The sequence below is a fragment of the Felis catus genome, chromosome A1, assembly GCF_018350175.1.
Source record: "Felis catus isolate Fca126 chromosome A1, F.catus_Fca126_mat1.0, whole genome shotgun sequence".
Classification (NCBI taxonomy): Eukaryota; Metazoa; Chordata; class Mammalia; order Carnivora; family Felidae; genus Felis; species Felis catus.
In genome coordinates, this window is record NC_058368.1 from 211,626,229 (window position 1) to 211,637,874 (window position 11,646).

Genomic DNA, 11,646 nt, shown 5'->3' on the forward strand with positions numbered 1-11,646 from the left:
CTTTTCTTTTTTCTTTTCTTTTCCATTTTCTTTTCTTTTCTTTCTTTCATTTCTTTCTCTTCTTTCTTTTCTTTTCTTTTCTTTTCTTTTCTTTTTTTTTTTTTTTTTTTTTGGCTCTTGGGGCTTGCAGTGATTCCTAGGAGTGAGATGAATAAGATGTTGAAAGCCCAGGCCAGACAGTTCCCCACCCCAGATATGGAAACTTCGGGAGACAAACATTTCTTACGCTGTGCACCAAAGGCACGCTGCAGTGTGTGGAGGAATGCGGAACACTCCCACTGCAGTTAGATGTCCAAAGAGCTTTTTAGCCTTGAGAGTTATAGACAAATGTAAAGCAACTCAAAAAGTCCTAAATTCCTGAGTACTGTTTGGATATGATTAGCCGGACTATTTTGGTCTCAATAGAGTTTTAAATGTTAAAGTTAATAACATCTCTAACAGAATATTGCAGCCTGTGTCAAATTCCAGGGTTTCCTTTTTTTTAAACAGTGGGACTTGGAGCCTGTGGTTTCTCAAGGTACCTCAGGGGGTGGGGACTCAGGAAAGGGGCCCCTCATTCTCACTTTAATTCCTGTGGATCCAATTCTACCTGGGATTAGAATCTATGGTCCTAATCCTAACCCACTACTTTTTTCTTTAACTCAAGTACTTAAAGAACAATTATAGATAGCAGTTATAAAGTTCCCACAAATATTCAACGCCCACTCCTGTGGGAAGATTATATATCCTCACTCTGGTGGACTGAGATGTGGCCATGAGCCTTGCTCCGACTAACGGAATGTGAATGGAAGCGGCCTGTGTCACTTCCAGGTGGGAACCTCAGAATCCTGTGTATGATTCACTGTATTCTCCTCCCTCACACCCCACCCCTGTTTTTGGAAATCATGGAGGTAGAGTGGAGATGGACCTCCATCAGCCTTGGGTTCTTGAGTGACTACAATGTAAAGAGCTCCTGCCAACTCACATGGGACATGTAATAGTGGGAGATGAACTTGGTTGTTTTAAACTGTTGAGGTTTTCAGGTTTGTTAACTATAGCACAACCTGGCCTATCATTTAAAAAAATTAAAAACATTTTTTAATGTTTATTTATTTCTGAGACAGAAGGTGAGTGGGGAGGGGCAGAGAGAGAGGGAGACACAGAATCTGAAACAGGCTCCAGGCTGTGAGCTGTCAGCACAGAGCCAGACGTGGGGCTCGAACTCACAAACTACAAGATCATGACCTGAGCCGAAATCGGACGCTTAACTGACTGAGCCACCCAGGTGCCCCCCCCAAAAAAATATTTTTTTAAGTTTATTTATTTATTTTTGAGAGAGAGGGAGACAGAGCATGCGAGGGAGGGAGGGCAAGGGAGTGAGAGAATCCCAAGCAGGCTCCATACTGTCAGCATCAGAACCTGATGAGGGGCTCAAACCCACACATCATGAGATCATGATCTGAGCAGAAATCAAGAGTCTGATGTTCAACTGACTGAGCCACCCAAGTGCCCCAGGCCTGTCTTGAGTAATACAATAAACAGATTGTCTTCAGGCATTGTAGAATACCTTTAAAATTTTTTAAAATTTTAAGTAAAAAACACTTTTTATTTAAAATTGTATTCTGAGATAGTGCATATTAATAAAAGGGGAGAAACATTTACTAATAACAAAGAGGCAGTACCTCCTTCATCCCCAAGAGCTCACAAATTGGGCATCTAACAGCCTCAGTTCAACTCCCCTAGGGCAAATCTAGGTGGGAGTCAGCAAACTTTTTGTAAAGGGCCAGATTGTACATATTTTTACATTGTGGTGCATATGGTCTCTCTCTACTCAACTCTGTCATTGGAGCTCAAATGTGGCCTTACACAATGTGTAAACTAATGGGTGTGGCTGTGTTACACTACACTTTTATTTATTGAAACAAGCTGGCCTATAGTTTGCCCATTCCTGGTCTGAGGCACAGAGACCAGCATGCAAGCCTTCAGATCTCCAACCCCTGCCAATCACTTTTCCCAAGCTTTATTGGAATATAATTGACACAACACTTTGTAAGTTTAAGGGCTACAACATAGTGATTTGATGTATTTACATATTGCAAAATGATTGTCACCAAAGCTTTAGCTAACACCTCCATCATGTCATATAATTACCATTTCTTTTTTGTGGTGAGAACATACAAGATCTACTCATATAAACTCTCAAGTATATAATACAGTATTATTAACTATAGTCACCATGCAGTATATTAGATCTCTAGAACTTATTCTTCTTCTAACTTATACCCTTTGACCAACCTCTCCCCATTCCCCCACCTTCCCACCCCACTGCTTCCCACCCCACTACTCTGTTTCTGTGAGTTTGGCTTTTTTAGATTCCACAGGTATGCAATTCCATGATATTTGTCTTTCTCTGTCTGAGTCATTTGACTTAGCGTAACGGCCTTGAGATTCATCCATGTTGTGGCAAATGGCAGGATTTCCTTCTTTCTCATGGCTGAATAATATTCCACTGCATATGTATATATACCATGTCTTTATCCACTTATCTCTTGATGGACACTTAGGTTGTTTGCATGTCGTGGCTATTGTGAATAATGGTGCAATGAACATGGGGGGTGCAGCTATATTTCCAGGATTCTGTTCTCATTTCCTTTGAACATATGCCAAGAAGTGGCATTACTTGATCATATGGTAGTTCTGTTTATAATTTTTTGAAGATCTTCAGTAAGTCTATACTGTTTTCTATGGTGGCTGTACCAATTTACAGTCCCAGCAATAGGGCACGAGGGTTTTCGTTTTCTCCACGTCTTTGCCTACGCTTGTTATCACTTGTCTTTTTGATAGTAGCCATTCTAACAGGTGTTAGGCAGTATCTCATTGTTGTTTGGACTAGCATTTCCCTGATGGTTAGTGACATTAGTGAGTACCTGTTCATACAGCTGTTGGCCACTTGTATGCCTTTTTTTTAAATCGAGGTATAATTGACATGTAACATTATATTAACTTTAGATGTACAACATAATGATTCACTACATGTCTATTCAGTTCCTCAGTCCATTTTTTTAAAAAAAAATCAGGTTGTTTGGGGGTTTTTTTTTTGGTGTTTAGTTGTATGAGTTCCTTATATTTTGGATATTTTCCCTCTTACAGACATGTAGTTTGCAAATATTTTCCTTCATTCAGTAGATTGTCTTTTAATTTTGTTGATTATTTGCTGTGCAGAAGCTTTTTAGTTTGATGTAGTCCCACTTGTCGATTTTTGCTTTTGACTTTTGCCTCTTCGTTTGGTGTCATGTCCAAAAAAATTATTGCCAAGATCCACGTCAAGAGGCTTTTCCCCTTATTTTTTTTTCTAGTTCTACAGTTTTGAGTCTTATATTTATTTATGTTTTATCTTTTTATGTTCATTTATATTTGAGAGAGAGAGAGAGAGAGAATGTGTGAGAAGTGGAGGGACAGAGAGAGAGAGGGAGACAAAAAATCGGAAGCAGGCTTCAGGTTCTGTCTGAGCTGTCAGCGCAGAGCCTGACGTGGGGCTCAAACTCACAAGCCGTGAGATCATGACCTGAACCAAAGTTGGATGCTTAACTGACTGAGCCACCCAGGCACCCTGAGTCTTACATTTTAATCTTTAATTCTTTTTTTAAAATTTTAATGTTTATTTATTTTTGAGAGAAAGAGTGGGGGGGTGCGTGGGGGAGAGAGAGGGAGAGAATGAGTAGAAGAGGGGCAGAGAAAGAGGGAGACATAGAGTCCAAAGCAGGCTCCAGGCTCTGAGCTGTCAGCACAGAGCCTGAAGCGGGGCTTGAACTCACAAGCTGTGAGATCGTGACCTGAGCCGAAGGTGGAAAGTTGACTGACTGAGCCACCGAGGCACCCCAATCTTTAGTTTGTTTTGAGTTAATTTTTATGAGTGGTACACAGTAAAAGTCCAGTTCCAGTCTTCTCTGTATGTGGTTACCTAGTTTTCCCTAAACTTATTTTATTGAAAAGACTCTCCTTTCCCCAAAGCGTACTCTTGGTTCAAATACCAGCTGCCTGCATATGTCCTATCAGCCACTCCTGAGGAACTAAATCAGGTGGTCAAACATATTCATTTACTCAGCTGTTCACTCACTCATTCATTCACTCAACCATGATACTCTGATAACCTGTTATGTACTAGCCAGTGTGTCAGGCGCTGGGGACAGAGTAGAAAAAAAACTGAGATCTCATCTCCCATGGGACTTAGAGGAAAGTGCAGGGTAACATACAATAGAGAAATTAACAGGGTGCCTGGGTGGTTCAGTCAGCTAAGCATCAGACTTTGGCTCAGATCATGAAATCACAGTTCATAGTTCTAGCCCCCACTTCGGGTGAGCCCCGCTTCTCTCTCTCTCTCTCTCTCTCTCTCTCTCTCTCTCCCTCTCTGCCCCTCGTGAGATTCTCATTCTCTCCCTTGCTCACTTGTGCCCCCCCAAAACAAACAAACAAACAAACAAACAAACAAACAAACAAACCAGTAGAGAAATAAACAAGATAATTTACAATAATAGTAAGCACTGTGAATAAAACAAAACAGCGTAACATAACGGGACCAACATTAGACCCGATGCCACAGAAGGGCTCCTTGAAGAAGAGACATTTGAGCTGAGACTTCCAGGCCCAGCTAGATAAGCAGAACTGAGGTGATTTTAGGCTCCCCTTCTTCCTCCTAAAACCCGCTTAGTGGTATCTGAAACTCCACTTCCCCAACTGGAGGAAACAGCTTTCAAGTACAAAAGCACAGTAGAGTTCCATTTTAGTGTGAATGGGTTTTGTCTGAACCATCACTGGCCAATGCATCCATCAGTGTGAATGACTGGTGGTCATACCCTACTGTGCCTGGCCAGGCCGGGGCAACAGCAGAGTGACAGAACCTGTATGAATGCTGGCTGGAGTAGAGCTCATTAGGGGGCTCTGCACTCAGAACCCTGCCAGGGATGCAGGGAGCCATACACAGTCCTCTGAGTGAGAGAGAAAGTGGAGAGAATTTGGGGGAGGAGATTTCTCTCCTGAGGAGAAAAAGGCCCCCAAAGTCTTGGCAAGAGAGGAACAGCCTTACAATTCTCCATCCCTTTAATGTTTTGTTTTTTCCTGCCCTTAGGTAGCTTTGCTTTCACAGTTTACACAGAAATTTTGTTTGCTTCTTTGCTTTTACTATGTTTAGTTCCCAGGGATCTGTTTATTAAGACCTTACTGCCCTTACTTTTCTACCCCACACAGTCAGGCGCTTAGTAAATGCTCAATAAATGCATGCCACTTGATTGCTTTCCTTGGTAATTATGTTCTAGAAATAGCAGTAGTATATTACTGAGCTGCCTTATTATCTCCTTCCCTACCGTGGGCTTTTATGCCTCACAAACATTTATGGCTAACCAAAGAAAAGGAGAATCTCATGCCTTTTTTTTTGTTTGTTTTCTCTAAGTGTATTTTTAAAGTCTGTTTAAATGTACAAGAGAAAAAGAAGACATTTGATTGAAGGGTTTTGCGTGGAAGATGGGAAGAGAATCCTTTGCTCAGGGTCTCATTCACTGTCCATGGTTTTGTGACCTAAACTGTGGGAGGAAAGAGCTGCAGTTGATGCCTTAGTCAGCCGCTAAGGAGAGACCAAGATTGGGATGGAGAATTCCCGCCTCCTCTCCAAATCCTTGCTAGCTTGGGTAAGGAGGCCTCCCATGTATTTATGAGACAAAAGGCATTTTGAAAGTCTGAGCCTTTCCCGAGACGTGATGCGTCTGATGTTTTAGCCTGGCCATTCTGGGAAACACGGACCATTTTTACGTGCCGAGGAAAATGTTCAACATATTATTCATTCTTAACTGTTGTCAGTGAAGTATCACAGAGCCTCTGTCTCTAATGAGATCCTTTCCCAACCACCCCGCAATACATGTCATGTTATCTTTTGCTTTGGAAAAACTGTTTTTAGGACATCATAGTAAGCAGCCAGAGCCAAGCTAGCATAGGTGATGACAGGATGAAGTCTGGAGCCAGGCCCCGTGGCTTTGAATCCCAGTGCTACTGCCTACTGGCTGTGGGACCCAGAGTAAGTCCATTGGCGTCCCTGAGACTCCGTTTCTCGTCTATATAATGGGGCCAAGAAGAGAGCCTGCCTCATTAGGGATTTTGTGAGGATGAAATGAGAAGATGTGAGTAGAGCGCTCGCTCCAGGATCTGACACGCAGGAAGCCGTCTGTGAACATCAGCAACGATTCGATCGTTACTGCTCCACTGCTGATGATATATTTCTAGAAAGAGGATTGTGTTTCCTCTTTCCTTTCTAAAACACAAGAGAGTCACTGAACACTAACCACCATGGCTGAAGGGCAATTTAGGAATGAAAAAATCTCTAGACCTCATCGTTCGAAGCCTCTGTGTTTTATCACGGTATTCTAAAACCACTTTAAAATCATTCAGCATTTCCATGGTAGTATCATGTACAGTATTTTAAAAAGCAGAGAGTTATCAGCTGGGGGATTAGGTTACATTCTGTACATGTAATGTACAGAGAGAAACTCTATTCTTTTTTAGGGGTTTGGTTCTGTTCCTGGCTTATACATCAATTTCCTCTTCCTGTTCAAACCCAGACGGTTCACATTCCTGCACAACTTTATGGTTATTGGTGTTTCTGTGGAAACAACCACCTAGGAAGTGGCATTTCCCAGGCTACGAGCCTCACATTAAGTTTTCTTGGCAAGATGAGAGAAGGGTGTTTCAGATCCATAAAACCCATAATTTTAGCATGATTGTCAGATAATAAGGATAATAATAGAGTTGTAGAGCTTTAGAACTAGAAGAACATTAGATCCCATCGAGGCCAACCCCCTCATTTTACAGATGAGTAAGTACCTTATGCTGAAACCATGTCTGACAGTCCTAAAAGGGTTTCCACACAGATTATGTCATTTGTCTTCCCAACGCCTCCTTAGATAGTCAGTAAGTAGGTATGACTTATCTCCACTTTGTAGATGAAGAAACTGAGGCCTAAGCCATGAAAGAAAGCAATCAATGGGCACATCTACAACTCAACACTTTGACTGTCTTGTCAGCGCCCTTCCCATCGTGGCCTGACGCCTCTCAGGACCCTGTATGTCTATTGGAACCATCTAGACTTCAGTTTTCCCAGACTTGATACTTTTGGACTTTGAAGCCCTGTCGTATGCAGAACAAACTCTAAGGCCGTCAACATGATGCATGAGGCCCTCACCCCTGTCCTTTGCCCCTCTCTTCAGCCTCATCCCTTGCCATGCCGGGTTTCTACTTTTTGCTGTAACAACTCGAAAAGCAGTTACCACTGCTTGGAACAACTTTCCAATTTACTTTTTTTCACCCTAACTTTTTTTTAAGAATGAGCCTGAGATGCTCACCATTTTTCTCGAAAATCTACCCTAGCCGTTGCTCTAGAAAAGGTGGGTCTATACACTGCATGACTTTACCCAAACCTGATTTGACCAGAGACGGCCTTGAAATCTGGAGAGAGGAAAATGAAGAGCTGTGTAGATCTGAGAACAGATAAGAATCCGGAGAGACTGAGGAAAATACAGAAAGAAGTTCACGTTGTTCCTGATAACCTTTATATCACCTGGTTCCAAATCCTTAGCTCCCACGAGATACTCCTGTGTGATCCACAGATGCTCCCTTTGGCAGTGGTGTTCTGGTAAACCAGCCCCCTAAAAACAAACAACAAAGAAACAAACAACAAAGCCCTGATTTTTAGTGTTTGCCAATTCCTAGGGTGTAAATACTCCCACTGTGGCCTATTTCAAGCTATCATGAGGTTACCAAATGCAGAGCTGGGGGAGACATGCACATATATTTGCCCTTCGTGGGCTCGTATGAACTGGCTGTACCTCATCACTGCGTTGGGCTTAGGCTAAGTGAACGTTTCCTGTTCTTTGCATCCAAATCCTGTACTATATTAAATTAAGACACTGTTGATGGCTACTTTATGTCTCACAATAAAGGGGAAAACACTACTTTTAAACTATACCATAATGCTTTAAGGCCAGTCCTCTGCCAGTCCCGCTAGCCACTGCTCCTTTGACACTTTCTCGTCTGGGCTTAGCAACTATTCCTCCTGGTAGCTGTGTTGCTAAGTGTGTGGTAGGCAATTCTTTCTTCGGTATCTTAGCAACAAAATGTAACACAGCTTCATTTACTTGTGGGTGTCTTCTTGAATCTAGGAAAATACTTGCTGCTTTGTGAGCAAACACAGAGCTGCAGACATTCTTCTAATGATGAAGATCTGCTTTCTTAATATCAGAGTCTGGGCTTTCACTCTGCTCCCCTATTTTTCTGTGTAGACAATACCTTTCGGCTGTAACACGAAATCCTACGTAATTTCTTGAAGACATTTTATTTTATTTTTAAATTTGTTTAATATTTATTAATTTTTGAGAGGCAGAGAGAGAGAGACAGAGCGTGAGCGGGGGAGGGGCAGAGAGAGAGGGAGACACAGAATCCGAAGCAGCCTCCAGGCTCTGAGCTGTCAGCACAGAACTCGATGCGGGACTCGAAACCACAAACCGGGAGATCATGACCTGAGCCAAAGTCAGATGGGTAACAGACTGAGCCACCCAGGCGCCCCTCTTGAAGACATTTTGAACAGCAGTTAAACTCCACATTAAATGTTGAAAATAACTCAAATGAACCGATGTCAAAATGAGCAAGTTTCTTCCTGTGGGTGTGATGACAATGTCATTGTAGCTTGCCTGGCCCATAGCTACTAGGGATTATAAACTACTAGGATTATAAGAAGAATCCTAGTTTCAGAGATGTTACAATGTAGAGAAGAGTGCATTTTAGAAGCAGTGAACTTAATCTCGTAACACAGAAAGTAATTTGACTCAGCTACCACCACCTCAGTCTTTCCTAGTTATCTTTTGCTCCTTCTTCAGAGTTGGGCTGAGCACCCCACCTGGTGCTCCCATAGCATGCTGCGTATATCATCACGATGTCACTGAATGCAGAGTTGGGAAGATGGGTGGTGTCCTAATCGTCTGTTTACCCAAGGAATGTTATCTTTGATAACTCTTTGGCTCCACAGAACATTGCACACTGTCTGGCACATCGCAGGTCCTCAGTAAATGCTTAATGATTGATTTGTGAGTCCTAGGAGAGAGTTTATCTTTCAGGCCAGCAGTGTGCAAAGTTCTGAGTGGGATAAACCCTGTCTGTCCCAGGTCCTCTCCTGTAGCAAACCACTCTCTGACCATCCCCCTGAATCATATCAAAATGTCAGAATGCACTGTCCCTCTTGCTTGCATTCTTCCTCATGCCCTTGATATGGGGAAACCAAGTCATATTAAAATTCTACTGAGTAATAATGGTATCGTGTTTATTCACTCCAGATATGTCATGCCTTTTTCTAAGGAGGTGGGAAGGGGCTACCTCACAGAAGAGGATCTTGATAAGAATTCTGGGCTGATTTGAGGACATTTTTGAGCCAGACTGCTTTTCCCTAAAGTCATACCACGTAAATGATTGCCCAAGTTCACTTTCTATCCTAATTTGGGGCCATGATGTATTAATTTAAATGGTCTGTATCATCTTTCCAATCACCCCCTTTGGAGGTCTTCTTGCCATATTTATGGGATTAGCTTGGGCAAGGGACCAGCATAGGTGACCCACCCCAACCTGTAGGGGAGGCAGGACCACTTGCTCTGAACTAACTTAACTGTGTTTTATTATCTCCCAGCCAAGAGTCACAAAACCCAACTCACGTCATTGCGATATCCTGTTTCCTTAAATGAGAGAAATCCTCAACCTCTTCCAGATCATCTTAATTCCTGCTCTTCTTCGTGAGTGCCTCTCATCTTCCCCTCTATTTCCAAAACTTCCAAAAATAAGTCCCTTCGGATATTTGGTTTTCTCACAATATTCTTCTCTCCATGCACCGCTTTACTGTCCACGGTCTATCCCAACCTAGGAAAGTCGAAGAAAGAAGCACTCGTGATAGATGCCAATCAAATAAACAAACAGCAGTAATTCAGAAACTTACAATACAGTTTTCCCGGTTTTGGAGTCTCACACACTGGGATACTGGAAAGATATCAAAGGATGAGAAAGTGGGACCCCGTCCAACTCGAGGCACCTGAGATTTAATGCTCAGACAGAGGTGGGTGGGGGAACTGCTTCCCTGTTTCAAAAAGGCAAAACGCAGTCTCTAGTAACTCTTCTTCTGTATGGAGACTCTGTGGATCAAAAACCTCAAGAATGAAACACTTAATTACAACCAAACACGGAGTGAACAAAGGAATGAGAACGGTTTTATGTGAATCCTGCCCACAAAGGAAGGCAGCTTCTTCCAAATTTTGTAAGAGATCAGTGACAAGCGGGAATTTTTTATTTCTGGGCGCAGTGAGCAATCAATTTAAAGAGCCGTCCCCACGTATGTTTTCATAGCAAATAGGTACAGGCTCACCGCCCCGGTGAGCTTTGGGGCTGCCGAATAGTCTTGGAGCTTTTGTATGGACTTAATTTCATGACTGCGGAAAAACTATTTCAGCCATTTCCCTAACTTTAATAGTTTCCATCCGTAACCTCGAAAAGGAAGGTAAAAATAACGAATGGATGTGATGAGGGGGTTGCTCCTGAGTCTCTGTCAGCACAGAGTCGTGCCAAGGACACGGCCCCAGGGAGGGGTGCGTGGCCCCTCGTCGTCTCTCACCGGGAGCCTCTTTTGTTAACGGCTTCTCTTGGCCATCATCTCTTCCAGACGCATGTGGCCAAATGATGCACTTGGCAGGAGATTGTCAGGAAAAGGGTATTCCTGGGGTGGAGGCTCTGAGTCGCAGACTGGGCAGCCAGTAGAGACAGCACAGTAGATTCAAACAGGCTAACTGTTTCAGCGCAGAGCCGGCCTCAACGGCCATGTGGCTGGGCTGACTCCTGAGGAGTCCTATCCCTCTGCGTCCATGCTCACTCGGGCTCCCGGGGCCCCCACCAGTCTCTCTGCATCCTCCCCTCCCTGCACTCACCTCTCCTGCCCAACCACCAAAGCCGAAGTCATCTCTGAACGCCACCAAGCAATTTCCTGCTTCAGACATTTCAGTAGTTCCCATCACACTCAGAATCACACTCAGACTCCTTATCTCAGCCTGCAAGGCCCTGTAACATCTGGCCACTCACTTCCCCTGCACATCACCTCACACGGTCTCTTCCTAGTTCCCTGGGCTCTCGCCAGTGGCCTCTGTCTCTTCCTTGAGCGTGCCACACCTTCCCCCCTCAGGGCCTGGGCACTCGCTGTTCCCTCTGTCTGGACTAGCACTGCCCATGTCTCCCCATTGTCATCCCTCTGGTCTCAGCGCCGCCCCCCCCCCCCCCACCGCCATGGCCCTGCCCAGACCACCCAGTCAGATGTGGCAACCCTTTCCCAGTCATTCTCTGCCAGGTTTGCAAGTCTTTCTTTTATTTATTTTTCCCTGTTTATTGTTCCATTTTTTCCTACCAGAACGTCAGGTCGTGAGGAGAGGGATTTTTATTTTGAACAGCGTAGTGTCCTTAGCACGGAGCTGGCACGTAGTAGGAAGTCCATAAATACTTGTTGAGCAACCGAGTCCCTTAAGTTATTTGGCCCTTTGTCTTTCAGGCCCCAGCAAAGCTCGCTCCCTCTCTTTCAGGATCTGACTCTAAATCCTGGAGGATCCT

The 11,646-nt window shown here is 43.7% G+C and overlaps 1 long non-coding RNA gene across 1 annotated transcript; it reads right to left on the reverse strand.

The window, feature by feature from the left end:
- Positions 1-4,481: 4,481 nt before the first annotated feature.
- On the reverse strand, positions 4,482-11,238 carry LOC109492022. The gene is made up of 3 exons (XR_002736097.2): positions 10,977-11,238; positions 9,720-9,921; positions 4,482-7,667 (listed from the first exon to the last, which is right to left on the reverse strand). It is a non-coding gene; the product is annotated as an uncharacterized LOC109492022 (long non-coding RNA).
- Positions 11,239-11,646: the final 408 nt, after the last annotated feature.